A 22,627-nucleotide genomic window follows, 5' to 3' on the forward strand; every position below is an offset into this window, starting at 1 on the left:
GTAGGAAAGGCTGGGCAGGCGCCAGCGCCACCGCTGCAGGCGGGCCTCCACTCCCTCCTCGAGGCCGTCCCAGTTGCGCGCCATGAAGGTCGTCGGCCCCAGGAACACGCCCAAGACCTTGAGGCCCTCGCGGCGCCAGGCGAGGCCCCCCGGCAAGTCCGGCGGAGGCCTGCCAGTCCATGCGCCAAGCAGCAGAGTGTCACTCTTGCCCCAGTTGATGCGGGCGGAGGAGGCGCGCTCGTAGGCCCGCTGGCAATCTGCCAGAGCCCGCACGTCTTCCCGGGTGGCGAGGAAGACGGTGACGTCGTCCGCATAGGCCGACAGCCGGAGACGAGGGCCAGCGGACGGGCCCGTGGCCGATGGCAGGGCCACCCCGCTCAGGCGGCGGCGCAGCGCGTGTAACAGCGGCTCGATGGCCAGGGCGTAGAGCATGCCCGACAGCGGACAGCCCTGGCGAATGCCCCTGCGCGCGGGGAACGGAGCGCAAAGCACCCCGTTCACCTTGAGCAGGCTGGAAATGTCCCGGTACAAGACCCGGAGGGCCCCGGTGAAGAGGGGCCCAAAGCCAAAGGCCTCCAGCGTGCGGAAGAGGTAGGCGTGGCCCACGCGGTCAAAGGCCTTCTCCTGGTCGAGAGAGAGGAGGCCGACGTCGAGGCCAAAGAGCTCGCTGGCCGTGAGCAGGTCCCGCAGCAGGAACAGGTTGTCTTGTATGGTCCTGCCCGGCACGCAGTAGCTCTGCTCGGGCCCGGTGAGAGAGGCCATGACCGCGCGGAGGCGGGTGGCCAGCGCTTTGGCCAGAATCTTGTAGTCCGCGCACAGCAGGGAGACCGGCCGCCAGTTCTTCATGTAGCCCAGGTCTCCCTTCTTGGGCAGCAGGGTCAGCACCGCTCGGCGGCAGCTGATCGGCAAGACCTTGTCGGCGAGGCTCTCCTGGAAAACGCGCAGGAGGCTGGGGCCGAGGAGAGGCCAGAAGGTCTTGTAGAACTCGGCAGGCAGCCCGTCGAGGCCCGGGGCTTTGCCGGAGGCGAGGCCGGCCGTGGCGGCCGCCAGCTCTTCCAGGGACAAGTCCCGCTCCAGCTCGCCGGCCTCCAGGGCATCGAGACGCGGTAGGCCCTCGTGGAGTTCCCGCGTGGCCTCGGGGCACGACGGCTCGGCCGCGAACAGGTCGCGATAGAAGGCGGCGGCACGTTCGCGGACTTCGCCCGGCTCTGTAATGACCCGGCCCTCAGGAGTCTTGAGATGGTCCAAGACTTTGCTCGCTGCCCGCCGCCGCTCCAGGTCGAAAAAGAAGCGGGTCGGGGCGTCGGTTTCCACCAGCTCCTGGCAGCGGGCGCGGATCCTCGCGCCGCGGGCCGCGCTCTCCGCCAAGTCGCGCAGACATTTCCTGCGGAGCCGGAGGCTCTCGCTCAGTGCCGCGTCGCTGCCGGCGGCCAGCAGAGCAGCCTCGAGCTCCGCCACGTCCTCCTCCAACTCCCGGACACGGCGGCGCGTCTCGTTCGCGGCCAGCTGGGTGTACTGCTGGCAGAAGGCTCGGGTCTGGACCTTGCCCACGTCCCACCACAGCTTCCAGGAGGAGTGGCTCGGTCTCGCAGCCTCCCACCTCCGCCAAAAGTGGGCAAAGCAGTCCCGGAAATAAGAGTCCTGGAGCAGACTAATGTTCAAACACCAATACGGTGCCCGTGCACAGGCTCTCCCCGGCAGGCTCAGTTCGCTGAAGGCCAGGCCATGATCTGATAGACCCGAGGGAGCGATGCGGCTGCTGCGCAGGAGTGGCAGGTGGTGCCTGGTGATATAAAGGCGGTCGAGGCGAGCCATGGTGAGACCGCCGGCACTCGTCTTGGCCCAGGTGTACTGGCGCGCATCGGGATGCAGGGCTCGCCAGACGTCCACGAGGTCTGCCCCCTCCAGGGCAGCCTGCAGCTTGCGAGCGGAGGGCAGGTGGGGCTCAGGCCCTGTGCGGTCGAGGCGCGGGGCAGTGGTGCAATTGAAATCGCCCCCGAGGAGGAGCAGGTCATCATCCTCGCTAGCGTCGCGCAGGAGGGCAGCCAAGCTCTCAAAGAAAGCGACCCTCTCCTGGCCATCGGATGGCGCGTAGATGTTGACGAGCAGCAGACGGTGTTGCGCGAGGGTGACGCGAACGGTCAGCAGGCGGCCGGGGACGACCTCCCGCGGCACCGCCGCGTCAAGCTGCAGCTGCGGCGATAAGAGTGTCGCGACCCCCGCGCGGAGGCTGGTGCCGTGGCTCAGGAACACCTGTCCTCGCCAGGCAGCCCGCCAGGCCGCCTGGTTGAACCTGTCAGAGTGGGTCTCTTGTAGGAAGGCGATGGCCAGCCTCTTCTGCCGCAGGAGCTCCAGGACGGCCTCGCGCTTCACCGCGTCTCGACAGCCGTTGACGTTGAAGGTGCCAATGGTTGTGGCTGCCATGGGGGTGGGTGTGGGAGAGGAGGAGCAAAGCAGAGTGCGGGTGGAAGAGCGAGCACCCAAGAGCAGAGCAAGGCAATACAGACAGGTCAGGGAAGGCCTACCGTGCCCTACTCTAGTCGAGGGACCCGCCCAGGCCCCACTCCACTCTCACCCTCTGGGCAAGCTTGTCCAGACGGTAGGCCATCTGACGTGTGCCCCGATCTTGCTTCATGAGCTTGACTGCCGCCCTGGCAGCCTTGACAAACACTTTGGGGTCCGCACACCACTGGGTGATGTGCCCCGCTACATTTTTCTGCCCCTTGGTTAGCTTCAGCAAGGACAGGAGTCCCCCATAGTCAGGAGAGACCCAGGGGGGCTCCGCCAGCTTGGGGTGGATGTTGCCTACGGAAGAGCGGCGAGGCCGCACCCCCGGCGGGAGCTCGCCCGCAACTGCAGCGTCGACCCCCTCGATGTCCAGGCACATCAGCCGCCTCTCGTCGTCCGAGTCGAGGACCGGCTCCGCGAGGACATTCCCTGTCTTCTTGGGGGGGGAGGGGCCATCCCGCTCACGACGTCTCTTGCGAGACTCCGAGAGCTGGATCTCCATCTCGCTAACTTCCCCATCTGCTCCGGTATGCTGGGGCGTGGCCAAAGGGGCAGCGGGCTCTCCCGCCACCCCCGGGGCCAGGCCACCGGAAGAGAGACATTCGCCACTATCCCTGCTGCCGCCTGACTCCGGGGGCTGGGGGACAGGCGAGGGGAGGGGGACCCCTGAAGGCCCCTCCCCCCCACCCGCTAAGTCTGCCTCGTCGGTGGCTACATCCGACGGGGCGGGTGGTGTGGCGGCCGGAACGGGGTCCGGCCCTGTAGTGGGGGGGTCCTCGGCACTGGCCGAGGAGGGGTCTGTCAGGGATGGGGTGTCCTGAGAGGCCCCCCTCATCTCCCTCTCTTTTTCGGGTGGTAGGGAGGATGCCCGATCCCCATCATCCGATGAGGCTCCAGCACCGCAGTCCCCGGCCACCCCAGCCACTTCGGCCGGGGCAGGCAGGGGGCAAGGGGAGGCGTCCGCCTCTCCACCCGGTGGGGCTGCTGCACCGAGGGCAGGGGGCGCCACAGACGGGGGAGGGGGCGGCGGGGCCATGGTAGCAGCACCAGCCCCTCGGCTGGACGATGGCTTCCCGCTGGAGACCCCGGTCCCCTGAGATGGAACGGAGGGGGAAGGAGGACGGGAGGAAGAGCTCCCAGCCTCCCTGGGCCTGTCGCGTGCCCCAGAGGTCGACGCGCCATCTCTCGGCGCTGCCGCAGGCGGCGATGGTCCGGCCGCCTTGCTCCGAGGGCACTGCGCGGCCAGGTGGGAGGAGCCCCCGCACTTGAAGCACGTGGTCTCTCCCACAGACAGATAGATAATAAACCGCCGCCCCTCGAGCGTGAGACTCAGGGAGCGAGGCAGCGACTGGGGGCCCTCCTTGAGGAGCATGAAGACCTGCCTCCGAAAGGACAGGACGTGCTTGCCCTGAGGGTTCTTGTTTCCCATCGGCAGGCGGCGAAAAGGACTCGCAGGAAGCCCATAGGCCTCGAGTCCCCTGGCCAGCTCCCGATTGGAAACGTGCGGTGGGACGTTGGAAATCACCACCCTCACTGCCTGAGTCTCTAGGGGCGTGACAGGGTAGTGGATGCCCGCAATGTCCAGGCCCTCCGCACACACCCTGTCAACCAAGGCGGGCTTGCTCAAATAGATCATCGGGACCGTGTTCACGCGCCCCGCTTAGCGGATGGTACGCCATCCCAGGAGGGCGGCCAGAGCCTCCACGCAAGCCTCGAGCCCCACATGGAGAGGGGCATGAACCCTCAGGCCATGAGACAGTGGGAGGTCCTGAGAGACATCCTCATGCCAGCTGCCAGGCGTAGGAGCCGCCATTCCTCGCCAGGACAGGGTTAAACTGCGAAGCGCAGCACAAAAAAAAAAAAAAAAAAGCAAGCCTCAGGCTGACAGGGGGGACTGGGACTGGGAGGGGGCTGAAAACGCCCCAAAATAGGCCTGAGGGGGGGCAGAGCAACCCCGCAGGGGCTCAGGGCAAGCCCCAAGGCAGGGGCAGATGGCAGGGACCAAGGGAAGGGGCCCTGGGGGAAGGAGGCAGCAGAAATCAAAGGGAGAACTCAGGCGGGGGTGGGGGAGGGGCAGAGGCAAACGAGGCTGCCAGAGCCCAGGGGAAAAAGGCTTAGAAAGTGGGGGGAAGGGGGAGGGAGGGGGTCCCCAGGGACAGGGTGGGGAGAGGCAAGGGTTGTTTTGGGGGGGGGACAGGAAAAGGGGGGCAGGGAGTGCGAGGCAACGAGCTGAAAGCACCTGAGCTGGAGGAGCTTAGAAGGGCTTCAGCTGTCGGCAGCCATCTTGAAATAAAGAAAGAAAGAAAGAAACGATATATGAAGCAGCATCCCCCAAACTTCGCTTACTTCAGTGGAATGAACCTGGACGAGTGGGTAGCACCGATGCCAGGTCGGCCGTGTTTCACTGGCTTGTAGGTGATGGAAAACTCGCCCAGGTAGTGACCGATCATCTCGGGCTTGATTTCCACCTGGTTGAAGGTCTTGCCATTGTACACACCGACCATGCTGCCCACCATCTCTGGGAGGACGATCATGTCCCGAAGGTGAGTCTTGACGACCTTGGGCTTCTCCATGGCAGGCGCCTCCTTCTTTGCCTTAAGAAGGCGCTTCAGGAGGGAATGCTGCTTGCGGCGCAAGCCTGCGCTGGCGAGCACTGTACAGCTGCATCAGCTGCTCAAAGAAAGAAAGAAAAAGGTATTTGGGGATAAAAGAGAGGACACAATTTTTAATTCCTATGTAATATTTTGGACACTTAAAGCTCCCTGAAGAGCTTATAACAAGTAATACACATATTGCTAAGTATTTCTTTACAGTAGCATGCAATGTACTTTATCATCAGCAGATTTAAGACATGCTAAAAACAGAGCTACACATAGGTAACCATCACCCCAGAAAAGGCGAAGGAGGTGGTATAACAGGGAACCCTCCCCTGTCACTGAAGCACAGCTTCCTTTAAGTGAAGGGTCTTTGTGGCCAGGGCAAAGGCAACTGGCAGGGCTGGGACTAAGAAGCAGCCCTTGTCCTCAGACCTGATAATAGGCTGAGCTGACTGGAAGAGGCGGGGCTTAGGGGGTAAATAGGCTTGCCCTCAAACTGGACGGGTAGTCTGACCCTGGCTGAGGAAGAGGAAGGATCCTCCATGTGGTCTGCAGTGGGGCCTGGAAGCAAAAAGGGGAGTCCTGGCGAGTAAGGGCTGAAAGGATTTTTTTGTGTGTGGCTTTTCCCCTGTACAGGGCCCACAAGGGATAAAGGATGCTGTTCAGGGTGTGCTTGCTTGTGAGAGCCCAGAGAGGTGGGCATTTCAATTGAAAGTGGTTGCTTGCATTTGTTGTTTCCATTTGCCCAGAAAAATAAAAGTGACTGTGAGGGGAGGTGAAAGTTGTGTTGGAGGTGCCTGAAAAGGGCTGGCGTGTTTTCAGCCTTGATGATGAGACATCATACAGAGAGAGAAAGGGGTGGTGGGGGAGGAGAGATTAAGCCCTTTAAGGCTGGGCAACCCAGAGGGCCCAGAGCCCTATTGTGAAGCCTAATTCCTAGCTCTGCCACTACTACCGAAGAGTCAAGGCCAGACTAAATGGGCCCAGGACTGAAGGGAGCAACTAGACCAAATTAGGCCTTGGTCCAGAGGGTCAGGACCTGGACAAGTGTAAAAAGGGGAAGACAAGTGGCTCAAAAGGTCTCCCTGCCACCCCAGGCTCAGAGCACCTCCCACATCATTGGTTTCATCAAGGCAATGAAGGTGAGATAGAGGGCAGTGGCGCAGAGGAGCTAGTGGCCGGGTGGCAGGCTAGCTGGCTGCTGGGCTATACAACCTCACAGCAGGGCTAGCCTTTCCACAGGGGGCTTGTGAAGGGAACATCCAGAAGATGCCAAGATTACCTAACATGGAATCACTATGGAGAAATGCAGAAAGAGCCCCAGCTTTCCTTTTGGAATATAGCAAGATGCATTAGCAGGCAGTGTCACAGAATATTTTGGTTTTGTGCATCTAGAACATGCTTTCTTTTCTTTTCTCTTCTCTCAGTTTTTTCCTCTTTGCCCTCCTTTTCCCTTCTGTTAGGTTCTGCTTGCCATCTCTTGTTGCCTGACAATTCCTTCTCTCTTGTTCAGCATTGGTTTTTAAACTGTTATCTTTCTCTCCGGGGGGGTTTCCTCTAGTCTGAGACCACTGCTTTTAATTTTCTGCCGTACTTTGTCTTTGAATCCCTGTGTGATGCTGCTTCTCACCTCCTTGTGCTCTCTCTCCATTTCAAATGGTGTTCTAAGTGTGAACAATAAGTGAATTGATTCGGAATGAAATGACAGCAGTGCTTGGCAAATTCACCATCTGAGAAAGAGTGCACTATGTATGAACACTAAGGCCCTCGCGACACATTGCGTCCATTATGCAATTACCTAGGTAACTGTGCAGTTAATTTAGATTGGCTACATGGGCATATTAACTATGGCACCTTGAAAAGGTCCAAGCTACAGTTATTGCTGGAAGATGCATACTAACTTTTAAGCTAGTTTGTATCCACCTTTAATTTGTATGTGTAGACTCTGCCCCCATAGCTGGGAGCACATGTAGGTTGTGCTCCCTACACCCCCACAACTGGGAGACCACAGCTGCTGTGATCTCCCAGCCATTGCGATGCCCCACAGCTGCCAGGACTGAGAGTCCCACAGGCGATGGAACTCAGTCCAGCAACCATGGGGTGAAGCTGGGACCAAGAGTCCTGCAGCTGACAGGACTATCAGCCCCCGCAGCCATGAGGCACAGCCAGGATAAGGAGTCCCACTAGCTACAGAACTCACAGATGTGGAAGCTTGCTATTTGCTGGTGCAGGAGAGCCCCTGGGATGGCGATCCCAGGCTCTCACAGTACTGGCAATAAGGCATGATAGGATTTGATCCTGGATCCCATAATTGCACCTCCTGCTATGCATTTGTGGCATGACAGGAAGCAGGATTGTGTGGATCACACATTCAATCTCATGCCTTTATCTGCACTTGTAGAGGGACCCTAAGTAAATTGATAGAGAATGAATTGACAACAGCGCTTAGTAAATCTGAATTCTGAGATGTGCACTTGCTTGGAATTTATTTGTGCACCATCTCTTGGCAGCCAATAATATAAGAAAGGAGAAAATGGTTAAATAAAATTAAAATTTGGAATGGAACAGAATGAAAAGCATACACTGGTTAGTAATGGATAAAAGTGGGCCTTAAAATTGTTTATGGAAGTCATAATGAAAGAGACAGAATGTAATATAACAAATACTGAAAAATAAAGAAAATACCATTAAGTATTCAAAAAGGATTTTTAAAGTTTTTAAAAATGAATGAAGAAACCTATTTACATGGGGGCTCAGTTGAAAAAGATATCCTCAGAGATGATGATATTTTATTATTGCTGCATGACATCTGCATATGATCTGAAAGGAAATATAAATATCCAGGAACAGAAGACTAATAATTAAAATAAGAGCTGACAGAAACTCCTTTATGTCATGTTCCAAATCTGGCGATTTTTTTTTTCATAACCGTGTCAGAATCCCCACACATTGAGATAAAAGTGTTATTCAAAAGGATCATGTCTGAATTTAAATTAATTTTGTGGTTATTATTTGTTGAGTAGCTCCATCAAGAATCTGTAAGTCTAGAGGAAAATGCCTTTTTTTTTAAATCTGAATACCTCTGCTACAATGTGCTAGACCCTGACATTTCTTTGAAACCTAAATTTCAAAGCAGCAAATAATTTTACACACTAGAAAGTTTAAAAATGTCTGTTTAACTGGGTTTTGAAGTGATACTTCTCAGGATATATCAAATGAAAAGATATTCTGCCTGATCTTATTTGATAAGACTCATCTTTGCTTCTAATTGGTAATGAATATTTTTCAATATAGGCAAAGCTGCAAGCTACTTGTATATACACAAAAAATGGATCAAACTTTACTCTTATTTCTTATCCTTACTTGGCTAAAGAGCTGTTGTGTTACTACAGAGGCAAATATTTTACAATGATTGGTAAAAAGAGATTTCTAATTCATATGGAGTGTAATTTCCTTAGAGCCGTTAGGGGGAGGGTGATAAATAAGCAAACTTAGCTGAGTTTTTGGTGGTAGCTGTGTTGGTCTAAATGCATAGGCAGGCAAGGTTTTCTGGGGAAATATGATATCTTTTATTGGACCAACTGAATAGTTGGAAAAAAATTGTTTGCAACTTTCCACCCATTTGCATTCTAAGTGACATCCTGTCACGCGTTTAGCTTCTTTCATTAAGTGGAGTCTCAGAACAGCAAAGACTTCCTGTGCCTGAAGAAGGGTGATTGTGCCCAAAAGCTTGCAAAGAACTATTTTTCCAACTACTCAGTTGGTCTAATAAAAGATATCATATCTACACAAAGAACCTTGCCTGCCAAACTTAGTTGAGGACTTCAAAACTTTTTGCCAAGGCTGTTCTTGAAACATCTAGGAGTGGGCTCTCCAGAACTTACCAAGACCTGGAGGCCTTTAACCTCTCCAAAGTACTGAACCAAAAACAAGTCAATTCTATTCAAGTTCAAGTTAATCTTGGCTAACATGAATTACATTTTATTCCACACTTGTTAGAGCCATATACAGTCATAAAGCCAACCTGAGATTGAAAGGACACATACAAGACAAAAGGGATGCTCCATGCCCCACTGGAGCACATCCTGATGAGAGCACACGTGCAGTTTGCAGTGCCTCGAAGCAGTTTGAGGCACTGAAAACCACACATGGTACATATGCCCTGTTAGCCATGCTTCTAATTAGTAGCAGTTTGGGGGGGGGGGGGGGGGTTGACACCAGGAGATCCTGGTGTTAGAAAAACCACTGGTGAAAAAAGTGGTGTAGCAAACGCAGCAACAGTGTGCACCTCCAGAAAAGGAGCCTCGCTACCAGAGCCATGCTCTGGCTGCTGGCCAGGCTCCAAGCAGTTGACTCTGCTGCTGCCCTGGGTGAACCTCAGGACCCCAGTTAAGAGATCCTAGTGCCAGCATAAGTGCTGGGCCAAGCCTCCCCTACTCCACCCAGGTCACTTAGCCATGTGCCAGAGCACACATGCACGGGTGTTCCCATGGGCAAATAGCAGCCACTGCATGCAGCCATGCATGTGCGCACTCATCCAAATGTGCCCCTGGAGTGCTAGTCCCTGTCAACATAGTAGCAAGAATCCTGAGTGGTGTCCTATACCCAACATTACCCTGGTTTGCCAGACGGCTTATACTGAGTTAGTTTGCTGAGTATTTGTCACTCTTGCTCTCTTGAACAGTTCAGTTTTGCTTTTTGTACTTTATTCCTTCTTCTGGATTAAAGTTGGATGCTGTTATAAAACAGTAATATGTTTTGGCTTCCTCTAAGAATTACTTTCATTGGCATTCCTCCAACAAGTAGATTTCCTTATTGATTTTGTTTTTAAACACTTCAAAAAAATTCAAAAGACTTCATAAACTGCTAAAAATGGGTTTTAACTTGTTGTTTTCTTTATGGTTTTGTTTTTGGGAAGGGTGACCTTTCAGTAATTGATTTTTCAACATGAAAATTACCACCTAGAAATCATTTGCTGCTTGTGGAAAATTAAAAACAATGGACAGTATGCCTCCATTCTAAATGAAGGCAGGGTGGATTTGCACCTTACAGACTAAGTAAATCAGAGATGCATGTTTTCCAAAGTAGAGGCTTACTTCATCAGATGCTATGAAGGAATTGAAGGGGACAACTCTCTAAATAGAAAGCAGTGATTAGAATACAAAGGGTAGGGAAGGGGCAGGAACAAAGGTGGGATAGGCAGTAGGCCTGTGCAAGTCGGCAGTGATCCGATCCGGCTTCGGATCTAGTTGCTTCGGATGGCCGCAATCTGATCCAGAACTCTGGACCAGGTTTCCGCCTCGATCGGGCTGAAGTGGCTCTGAAACTTCAGAGCCACTTCAGAGATCCATCCATAGGGTATAATGGGGAATCAATGAAATATCTATAACTTTGTTGTTTTTTGTCCAAATTGGATTAAACTTGCCAGGGTGGTAGCCTCTGCTGAGAGCATGAAACCTGTTAAGTTTCAAGAAGATCGGTGATGGGATTTGGGGGGAACTGGACCCGAAATTCTTGAAAGCCAAACTCACGTCACGTCTACGTGTTACAAAACAGGGGGGTCAAAACTGCCGGGGTGGTAGCTCTTACTGAGGCTACAAAGCCTGCCAAGTTTCAAGGAGATCAGTGCAGGGCCTTGGGGGGAACTGCACCTCAAGCTGCAGACAAGCAAAACTCTTGCTATGGGTGACACTGCGCGTGTTAAGGCACAGTGGGATGACAGCTGCAGGGATGGTGGCCCCTGCTGTGACGCCTGCCAGCTGTCGAGGAGATCAATGCAGGGGGCTCTGGGCCCTACACCCTGAGCTGCTGACAGACAAAACTCGTTCCAAGACTGTCTCTGTCTTGGGGCAGTTGATTGTCTGTATTGATTCTTTCCTCTCCTTAGCCTGGTTTTGTAGGTGCTAATTGATGCTCGTTAAGTTGTTATGTAGTAGCTAGGTCCTGTGTATTAAGCTGGTCCCTGAGTGAATCATGATTGATTGGTAACTGGTAATACAGTAACTTAGCAGCCAGGCCTGCAGTAGTCTCCCAGGCCCCAAGCCAGAGACAGTCAGTCCCACAGCACCCATGTCATGAGTTTTGCTTGTCCACAGTTTGAGGGGCAGTTCCCCCCAAACCCCTGCACCAATCTTCTTGAAACTTGGCAGGCTTTGTGGCCTCAGTAAGAGCTACCACACCGGCAGTTTTGACCCCCTTGTGTTGTAACACATAGACGTGACAGGAAGTTTGCTTTCAATAATTTGGGGTACAGTTGCTCCAAAACCCCTGCACTAATCTTCTTGAAACTTGGCAGACTTTCTTGCCTCCATAAGAGCTACCAGTTCTGTAGTTTTCACCCTGCTATGTTGTAACATCTAGACATGACATGAGTTTTGCTTTCAAGAATTTTGGGCACCGTTCCCCCCAACCCCCTGCTCCAATCTTCTTGAAACTTGTCAGACTTCATCCTCTCTGGAGAGTCTGCCATCTTTGAAAAATTCATCCAAATCAGACAAAAAACAACAAAGTTATAGATACTTTATTGTTTCCCCATTATACCCTATGGCCAGATCTCAGAGGTGGCTCCGAACCTCTTCAGGAAGCCTAACGAGGCCAGCGCTTCGACCCAGACATGCTGCTTCAGACCCCAAAGCATCCAAAGCTTCTCCAGATCCAAAGCTCTGTCTGAAGCCTTGCACAGCCCTACTAGGCAGTGCTGGGATAGGCAAGGTGAGCACGAGAGAGAAAAATAAAGCAGTTAACCCACTGAGGAATACATGGGTTATAATCCAGACTAATGCAGGGTAACTACCTCTCTCCATTCTAAATGGCCAAATGTATCATGTACCTGTTAGCTCAATTTTTAAATGTTTTACTCTTTCAACTCTATCAAGTTTGAGATCTATATTAAAGTATAGCAAGAATTTTTAGAAACAACTGAAAGATGGTATTCAAATCCACCATATGGCAGGGGGGCTTCAATCCTTCCAACCCCCTCCAGCTCAGGCTGGACAAACTGCAGATCACAGCTCCCTCCCATTCTCCCCCCTTCCCTCCCACCCAGAGCTGAGAGGGTGGGGCAGGGTTAGGGGAGAGAGGCGGCAAGCAGGCAGCTCCTCCTGGATCAGCTCCAAAGTGGAGCTCTATTTCCCTACCCTCCGACCCAACAGCAAATGTCTGTCATTGTAACTCATGGCACTTTCTTTAAAGTACCATGAGATAGAGCAGGGAACTGTACATCTGTCAGCACCCTCAGTGCACAAAGTCATGTTCCTGACAGCTTTGAGGCCCAGTTATTATTACCTATCTCTACCCTGTTTGAAATGCTTTTTAGAGATGAAGAATGCTGTAGACCATTGAAAGAGAAATGGGGATTTAGATAGAATATGGACATCAACAGGCAACAACCTAATTTTTTTAAAAGTAGATGGATTTCTACTTCCCCTTCTTTTGTTTTCATCAACACTCTACTTCTGTCCTAGTCTACATGTCTAGCAGCACAGTGCCTTCTGGTATTATGCTGGGGCATTATTATGAATTCAGAAGGAAGTATGAAACCTAGTGAATCACCTTTATACTTCTTATAGCAGCACATTGTAAGTCTTCTGTTCCAGTACTGCACTGCCTCAGCCAAACTCTGGAGATCTGACCTGATCACAACTCATGATAGTATAGCACAATAAACAAATGTATCACTGGGTCTGTTTCAGTTAAAATGGTATCAAATACAAAAAACTCCTGCCTTGCAGTTCCTGCATCACTTTGACCCTTACCTAATCCCCTATGGATAACTTTTTGACATCTTGCTGGTAGAGAGAATGGGCTCTTCAGGAATGACTAACCACTTCCTTGTAAAAAAACCCTATCATTTAGTAACCACATTTACATGTAACCTTTTGCTTCTGGACACATGGATTGTTTCTGTGTTGGTCAGAGCAGGAGACAGATAGGAATTTGGGGACAATCTGAACTGCAGACATGGCCTGATATAACTATAACAGGCTATAATGATGGTATTTACCTGAATTCAAGATAACCCTGATTTTTTTAAGACACCTCCCCCCGCCCATAATTAGATTCTGTACAAGAAAGATGTATATATTTGTTATAATTTTCCATGTATACAATCTAATTACTGGAGGGGCATCTTAAATTTGTCCTCCCCACTGCTGCAGTGATGAAAGGTGGAAAGGCAGCAGAGGGGTAGACCATGGGGGAATCAGTATGAGGGCAGGCATTAGGGCACAGATGGTGGGAGAGGTGGTAGTAGGGGAAGGCAGCGTAGGGGCAGACAGTGTGGGGGAGGTGGAAGGGGAGGCAGTGGGTGAGGAATTAGGAAGTAGTGGAGGTGGTCAGTGTGATCACTACCTCTTGCCCCTACAATTTGACTCATGCTGCTTTTCCACCCCCACCACTTGCCCCACCTCCTGCCTATTCCCCTCTGCCTGACACCCCCAGCCTTGCATTCCCCTTCCTTCATCTCCTCCCTTCCCCCACTGCCACTCACCCTTGCTCCAGTCCTGCTCCAGTCTGGGACTTGGAGCATGCATTTGTTCTGGCCCAAACCTGGGCTGGTAGCAGCTGTAGTAGCATGGCAACTCTGGCCCCAGCTCTGGGGCCCAGTCCAAACTTCAACCACTGCTATTGAGCTGGGCTAGGCCAGAGCAAAAACATGCTTCTTGCCTGATGCTGGAGCAGAGCCAGAGCATACTGGAGCCACAGCCAGAGATGGAGCCGGAGCAAAAGTAAGCAGCTAGGGGAGTGAGACAGGTGGGGGGCAGAGGCTCCAGGGTAGAGGGAGGCAGTGGAAAGGTAGGGGGGCCCAAGTCTGAGGGGTAGGGGTCAAAAAGTTAAGCAGAGGCTGTGGGGGGTGGGGGTGTGCAGAGGTGGCTGGAGGGCAGATAACAGCTACAGCTCTGCCTCTGAACCTGGGCTAGGGCCAGAGGTGGAACCACAGCAGCTGCATGTCCCTCACTCCCTTTGACTCAAATCCAAGATGAGGGGCTTTGTTCCCCAAGTTAAATGGGGGGGGGACCTGATCTTAGATTTGAGTAAATATGTATGGTTACACCATAGAAAATTGATCTCTATTCTGTTTGGAAGAGCATCTGAATTCTTTACCAACAAGGCTGTGGCATGGCTTGGCAAGATATGCATAAGTTAATAGTAATACTGGGCCTGCTATGGACACATACAGTTTCAGGCTTTCTTTTATAAGAATATTGTACTTTGACAATACTATTCACAAATAGGTCTCAGTTTGTTCTGATATCTGTTCCCAGTTAGCTGCATCTTCATTCTGTTATTTTATTGCTTTACGCTTCTGAGACTTCTTCCTAGCAGACTATAAAATCATTCCAAATGTAAGAAGATAAATTAATAGGACAAAACAAATTGGAGTCAGTAGGAGTGCATTTAACACTAACTAGACCCATCTGAGTTTCACATTTTCTCCTGCAATTGTCAAAAATAAAGCTAGTGTCAATTCATCTTTTTTGCTGCTTAATTGCTGCTGCACAAAGTTATATATATTATTTTACAGAGGAGATCTTTCTCCAGTTTCTGATGAGTGTAATTTTTTTCCAAAACTGAGGAATAAAAATGTGAAGCCAACTTGGGGTATGTCTCAAATTCTCTTTGGCCCAATGGATATTTACTAATTTATATTGCACCATCCTATACAGGGCTGGTTTTAGGATAAGTAATTTAAAGATGTACCTAAAGGAAAAAAGCTTTAACAGGAGAAACTGAGAAGGAGGGAGATACTGACATTATAGCCTGCTATTTAGACCTTCCACCAGGGCTGCTAACTGTCCATAAATGTACAGGCAGTCCTTAAAAAACAAGGCTAAATATGCTTATTAATAACAGTTCATAAAAAATGAACTGTGAGTAAAAACATCTAACAGTGACCTTGATTGAGGTTAGATGCAAGTGTTGATAGACAAAGTAAAGAATGCCACCTTGTGCCTGGGCAGGAGCATGGTTCAGCACACTTCTGGGAGTTCTGTGTCATGTCTTTTGGCCCACAGTACCCTCCATAGTCCCTTCCCCTCCCCCATCCTGTTGCTTGCCTGTAATGGCTGCTTTTTGGAAGGCAGGTAGGGCTACATGGCTCCAGGCAGCCTTAGAAACTAGGTGATACAGATAGGGGAGGCAGTGCAGCCAGGATGGGGTTTCTGGGCTGGGAGGCGGTAGGGTCTGTGTTAGCATGTGGGAAGCAGGGTCAGTTGGGGTAAGGCTGTGAGTTGGCCTGGGGTGGCAGCAGCACAATGTAAGGTACAGTCAGAAGTTTCAGGGGGGGTAGGGGTGAGTAGAGGGCCCTGGGGTGGGCGCAGAACAGTATAGTATAAAACTATAACTGCAGTCAAGTAAGACTTTATTTTGGGTGGAGGATTGAGCCAGATTCAGAAAGTTGCTGTTAAACCCTTACATTTAATATGGCCCTTGTTACTGATACCCAGGGCCTAAAAGAAGGGTTGCATTCACATTAGGTAAGGCACCCATCAGTAAAAACATGTGTCAGTAAAAAAGTTTGGTCGTCAGTAAAAAAAGTTCAGACTGTCAATTAAAAAAAAATTATTTGGTTGGAAACCCAGGCCCTCACCTAGTGTCCAGATACTAAAGTTCAGTCTCCAACCACTTTTATTGACTCCAACCACCTGCCTATTGACTGTTCTGGACTTATGCATTCTGTCTTGTTTTGCATGAAAAATGTTGATAGTTTTTATTTTTACCCTGATATAGCATGGACACAAATTCTGAAATTGTTAGTTAAATTGATTTCTTGTTTTCTGCCAGCCCTCATTACTTTATAAAATATAGAAATTCAGCCCCAAAACTAGTTCCTGATACATGAACAATGATATATTTCTAGGACCATTGCCATTTGGGACCATGTCTCTCTAGTATGAGATCATCTTGCATAGGTTTTAGGTTTCTTTGTAGTTTCAGTGAGTCAGTTCACTTTTTAATATAAGAAATGGGAAATGTAGATCACCCTGTCTTCTGATACAAGAGATTAACAACTTCTCTGTCTATGCACTATGTTTTACAACAGCAGGGGGCCAATCTTTTTGGCAGGTATGTCACTAGTTAGCCCAGCACTCTCCCTGAATGCCAGTCTGATCCCTTTTCCCTGTCCAATCTGCTACTCTGTTTTCTGCTTCCTTCTTAATCTAACACTCTGCTGCCTGTCCCCTTCCCGGTTTTCTGTGCGCCGTGGTCAGAGAGTGTCTGTGTCACTTGTGGTATGTGTGCCAAAGGTGACCATCCCTGTTTTACACCATGAAGATATTCTAATGGCTACAGACCATAACTGGATTAATTGTAGCAGGCTCACCTGCAAGGAGCTAACTGACAGGAAGTATGGCAGCAGCTCTAGTGTCATCAGTGTAGCCAGTGTGGCACTTACCCACAAAAGAGTGAATTGACTAAGCAATGGTCTTTTAAAAAAATCAATACAACAGGAGAATCTTTAAAAAAATTAAAGGGAGAGAAGCCCATTTATAGGTCATTCACAATCATGGGCTTTATGTGCCATACATGCTATCTTTGATATCTGGTTGGAAAGGTGGGGAATAAAAAGAAGTATGAATAGCAAGAAGTCAAATGGATGAAGTGCTTGTCAAGTCCTACTTGCCTTTCTGGAAATAATTCGCTCTTCCTATCATTTGGCATTGAAACATTAAGAGGAAAAGATTTTAGGAACCACAGTACAGCTGCTTTCAAGTGAAATGAATACAGTAGATCTGCTCTGAGCTGACATTTTAAAAAGTGCCATTTATTAAGAAATGTTTGCAGTAATTCTCTTCTCTTGTATTGCGTTGTTAAAGAGGGAGGTAATAAAGGAGCCTAGTGTTGCCAAAGGGAAACTTACATCCAGTAATTTGGTCAAATTTTAAGTCATTTTTTTTAATGAACAAAAGATTTCTGCTATTTAGCATGAATAGAAAAGAGAAATGATTATAGGACTCCAGTATTATTATGAAGAATAAATTACTTAATCATGAATATATATATATGTATAGTATATTCATGGTACTTAAATTTTGGATCTAAGTGTGGCTATTTGGTAAAATTGATAGTAATGACAGTTTCATTCTGAACTGATGATTACTGAAATGAAGATAAATCTTGATATTAACGTTCAAGGAATTAGACCTTATTCTTGTACATGCCCTTCACATCTATCATAACAATATATGAATGTTAGTTGCTTCATCTTTTAAATACTCTAACATGACACAGATGAATATGTTATAGGGATGATGGAGATGTGAGGGGGAATGCTTATGACTCAGAAAATAGAAGGATCAAGATTCTATTACAAAGCAGGAGGAATCTGTTCATCACATCAGTGAAACAAAGAAACAAAGTGAAAAAGATGATTTCCATATAAAAATAACCTCACCATCTGAGAAAAGTTTGGCACCAAACTTCTTATGTAGCTGCCCTAGTTGAGAAGTAGAAGTAGAAGCATGGAATGAGATCGGTAAAAGACCTGAAAAATCAATACATTTGAATAAAGTCAGCAAAAAAAAAAAAAAAAAAAAAAAAAAATCACCCAGGCAAAGTGACAATATTGGCATAGGAACAAATGGGCATAAACTGACCATGAATAAATTTAGGCTAGAAACTAGGAAAACGTGTTTAACAGAGGAGTGAGGATCTGGAACAGCTTTCCTGTAGGAGTAATGGAGAGGGGAAAAACTAACTAGTTTCTGAGATGAAGCTTGATATTTCATGTTTGCCCACAGTAACAGAGGACAGTATTCAGAGATAGAAAGGTCTCTCTCAGGCATATCCCATTTACTATCAGTATTCTAGGATGCAACTTCCCTTATGTTTCAAAATTAGCTTGTTCCCACTTACTGAAAAAATTTCAGCATTGTCTGAAAGAAGGAGCTGATGAAAAAGAAGATTGAAAAGTTCCAGAATATAAAGATTATTAACCCTATTTCAAAGGAATGTTGACAGTAAAAATATTGCAACGGTATGCATTTAAAATCACCTGTCACAAACCCATCTTCAGGGTATCTCTGGAGTTCAAAGTTTCTCCCTCCCTGTCCTGCTAATTGTCCTAAGGAACAGGTCAACATTTGCCCTGGGATAATTCCTTATTCCCACAAGCCTCAGCTCCACTGCCATTATACTGGATCCCACAGCTGCAGGAGAAGAATGGAGCTTTGCCAGTTCCAAGTAGTTTTCCTTTGGGTTGTGAAAAAAAAATGTACGTCCCCCTTTCCTTAGAATGGGCTAGCATGGAGTATCACTCAACCTGAGATCATGCTTTACTACAAGCAAACAGTAAGGTAACAGACAACAATAGGATTTCTTTTTCTTCTATCAGAGAAAAAAATTATGCAATTTTTTTTTTCATATAATTTGAAAATAGAACAGAAAAGCAAGATTTGAAGACCATAATCAAATCCCCCTTTAAGTCTTTTCTTCTCCAGACTAAATAACCGTAGTTCTTTCAACCTTTTCTCATAAGCAAGGATCCTAGTTCTCTTTGATTAAAAAAAAATCCCCCAATTTTGGATTTAAAAAAGTAACCCAAAATCCACATTTTTCTGTGATAAAAGTGAAACACTAATATATAGATATACATATAGATAGATATAGAATCTATATTTTAGTGGTGTTTCATTTTAATCACAGAAAAATGTGGATTTTGGGTTACTTTTGCTAATCCAAAAATTGGGAATCTTTTTTTTTACCAGAGAAAATCAGGATCCCTGCTCATAAGTCATACAGTATTCCAAGAGAAGCCTCACAAATACCAAATAGAGTGGAAAATCACTTTCTGTGACTTCCATGACTTCCTAATTTTCTCCTTGCATGCCCATGCAATATTCTTATACTTTTCCTTTTTTTGTAGGATTTGTTCTTGAATTCAATTCGTTGAAGAAATTGCTGTCTAGCTAGGCTAGTCTCCTGTTGTACTTCTTCTTCTTCTGTCTCATGAACATAGCTTGTACCTGTGCCATTAATATGGCCTCCTTACAAACAACATTCCTGGACTCCTTTTCCCCTCAGCCTTGCCTCCTGGGGGATCCTGCCCACCAGTTTCCTGAGTTTGTTGATATCTGCTTTACTGAAGTCCAGTGTTTTTATTCCGTTGCACTCTCCTTCTTCCCCTTTGAATCTTGAACTCTTTCATTTTGTGGTCACTGTCACCCAAGTTACCTTTCATCTTCATGTTCTCAATTGTAACAGAGCACAGGATGATCAGTTACTTTCAGGGGCCTGGGCAGCAGCAATGCAGCTGGCAATAATCCCAATTAGGCAGGGTTGCCTGATTGAGGAACAGGGCCCAGCTGTTGTATATAAGGGCTGGGCCCTGACCATCAAGCCAGCAGTTTGCTGCCAGTGGCTAGAGAGACACCACCAGCTGAGTTGCTCAACACTTTGGAGATAAAGGAGGTAGGTGCGTGGTTAGCCCTAAGGCAAGTTAGTGGGCCAACAACTGACCGGCCCTAGGATGCCCACATGGTTATACTGGTGTATTGGCCCAGAATTTCAGACTGGCTGAGCCAGGGACCCCTCCCTAGTGAGTGGAGGTAGGAGGGGGAGACATGTAACAGAGCACAGGGTGCTCTGTTACTTGCAGGGGCCTGGGCAGCAGCAAGGTAGCTGGCAGCAATCCCAATTAGGCAGGGATGACTGATTGAGAAAGAGGACCCATCTGTTGTACATAAGGGCTGGGCCCTGACCATCAAGCTAGCTGTTTGCTGCCAGCGGCTGGAGAGACACCACTGGATGAGCTGCTGCTCAACACCTTGGATGTAAAGGAGGCGCTATGGGGGTAGCTGGGGGCTCCTGGTCCTGAGCATGACCAGAAACTGCACCCTGCCGGGTTAGGTTGGTCTGGTGGGGCTGTCCATGGCGGGACAGTACTCCAGAAGTGCCAGGCCGGTTACCTCCCCAGTGAAAAGTGAGTATGGGGTGCTTGGTGGGTAACAGCACCAAGCAGGGGGAGCCAAAACTCACCGTGACTCTGAGGCAGGGGCCAAGTCAGGTGGAGAGACCTGGAGCAGCGCCCAGGCTCATCATGAGCCCTGAGGCTGCTGAGGGAGCTGGAAGTAAGGCTCCAGGGGGGTAGGGTCCTGAGCCTTGGGGAGTGGTTAAACAAAGCTCCTGGGTGAAGGGATAAGGGGTAGCCTGGCATGGGGCTCATAGACGCAGGGTGCAAGCTTGGAGGCCAAGGGTGTGGCTTGGAGCCCAGAACGAGAATTACAAGAGCCCAGCATGAGGGCACTGGGACCATGAGCTCCAGGAAGGAGTGAGAGTCCCACGTGAGACTCCAGAGCTTGGGTCCCAGTGCTAGCCAGCTGGAGAAACATCTGCAAGGCATGGGACATAAGGAAAAGTCAGAGTTGTGTGTACACCCCTTGATATCGGGGTACATATATGGGCAGCCTCTCGCCTTAGTAATAGCATATTATTATGTAACAGCAAGGCATGGCAGGTGAGATAGGTGAGCACTTAGCCCTAAGGCAAGTGGGCAGGCCAACAACTGACCGGCCCCGCGACACCCATGTGGTTACATCAACCAATTCCTCCTTGTATGTGAGCAGCAAATTGAGAACAGCTCCCCCCATTGGACTATTATCTGTATCAAGAAGTTATCCCCAGTGCACTCCAAGAATCTGCTGGATTGCTTGTGTACTGCTGTTTCCCTTTCAACGGATGTCCCAGTAATTAAAGTCCTCCTTTAGGACCATATCCTGATTTGGAAACTTCTATTAATTGTTTAAAGAAAGCCTTGGCCACCTTCCTCCTGATTTGGAGGCCTATAGCAGATGCCCACTCTAATATATCCCCTTCAGCTCTCCCTTCTGACCTTTTACCCATAGGATTTCAACAGACCTACTTTGTACTTCATATAGCTTCTCAGAACACATATGTGTATATATGCACTTGTGGTAATATTTCTTTTGAAATTTCAGGTTTGGAGATTTTTCTAATAGCCTTGAGAAGTGTAAAGCCCATCTCAAGAAGCACAGGAATTGTCTTCTATGCAACTGTACTTTTAGGCTAAGTATAGACAATGAAAAAGTTCAAGGCAGAGTTGATTCAATCTTTTCAGGTTTCTAAGCTGAGTAGATTGAGCTGATAATGAACAGAATAGAAGTCTACTTTTGAGTTGGGAAGGGCAGGTGGAAGCCTGCACCGGCCCAGGCCAAAAGGCAGGGGTACTAGAGCATGCCTCCCAGCTTGCTGGCCATTGTGTTCCTGATTGGGTGGCTGGCACATACCCCCAACCCCCTGCTATCCTCCCACGGGGGGGGGGGGCAGTCCCCCATCCCAGCTGGCTCCAAGCTAGGTGTCTGCCCATGTAAGGGCAGCCCCTGACTTCCAGGGGTTTTCCCCAGCTGCCCCAGGATCTCCCAAGCCCTGGTCTGTTCAGCTGCAAGGGGGGAGATGGTAATTCCAACCCCCCACGGGCAGGCTAGGCTGGCATAACTGATACACAGGGGGCAGAGGGGAAAGAGTCCCCACTCCTGGGGCTAGCCTCCAAGTCCCGGTCTGCCCAGCTGCAGGAAGAGGTGGTAATTCCCTCTCCTTGCAGCTGGGCCAGCACGTCACTGAAACACAGGGAGGAGAGGGGGATGAAACTCCCCACCCTGGTCTTGCCCCACTGAGCTGGGATTGTCCCAGCTGGGGGTTAGGGGAAGGTGGGCCCTGAGGGCACTTCTCACTTTCCCAGCCAGCTAACCAGGCTCCATAGAAAGAAGGATCAGGCCCTGCCACCCAGCACAAGCCCCTTGGGCTGCCCACTGCATCCTGCCAGCTGCTGCTGGTTCTGAGCTTCAGAAGGTCATGCCAGGCATCCCAGGAGGCTTAAGCCAGGCAGCAGAGCCCAGTCCTTCCCTGTATGGAGCATTTCTGTCGTCCCTGCCCAGCACAAACCTCTTGGGTTGCCAGCTGCTGCAGGCTCCAGAGGGATGCACTGGGAAGACCAGGAGGCTTAGGCCAAGCAGAAGAGCCCAATTCTTCCCTGTATGGAGTGCTCCTGTCCCCACTGCCACCCAGTGCAAGCCACCCTGGGCCATGCATCCCATCAGAGCCTAGCACCAGTGGCAGCTGGCAAGATACACCAGGCAGCCTGGAGGCTTGTCCTGGGTGGCAGTGATGGGAGCGTTCCATCAAAGGGTGGGCAGAGGGAAGCCCTCCATTGTGCAACTGCCATGCTGCCTCAAAGCCAGGGCAACATGATGGGGGACTGTGTTTCCCTTGCCCCTCCATATCAGAGGCAGAGACTCGCAGGGGACAGGCTGTGTAGCCAGCCCAGCCTTGTTGGGGAAGAACACTCACAGCATGCCCCCTCCCCCAAGCTGGACAGACCCCAGCTGGAGGGGGGAAGCCCATGTAGGGTTGGGGGCTCCTTTCCCCTGCCCCCCTTCCTGCTGTTTTGTGATAGCCAAGGGCATGGCCTGCCCAGATGGCCAGAACAGAGGAGCACCAATGGAGGCTAGACTGCCTGCCCACAGAGACTCCTGGGATACTGGGGGACTGTGACCTGCCTTGAGTCA

General features: G+C 49.8%; 1 pseudogene; it reads right to left on the minus strand.

The window, feature by feature from the left end:
- Positions 1–4,825: 4,825 nt before the first annotated feature.
- On the minus strand, positions 4,826–19,290 carry LOC102559890 (small ribosomal subunit protein uS19-like; annotated as a pseudogene).
- Positions 19,291–22,627: the final 3,337 nt, after the last annotated feature.

Source organism: Alligator mississippiensis, chromosome 13 (genome assembly GCF_030867095.1).
Source record: "Alligator mississippiensis isolate rAllMis1 chromosome 13, rAllMis1, whole genome shotgun sequence".
In the NCBI taxonomy this organism is placed as follows: domain Eukaryota; kingdom Metazoa; phylum Chordata; order Crocodylia; family Alligatoridae; genus Alligator; species Alligator mississippiensis.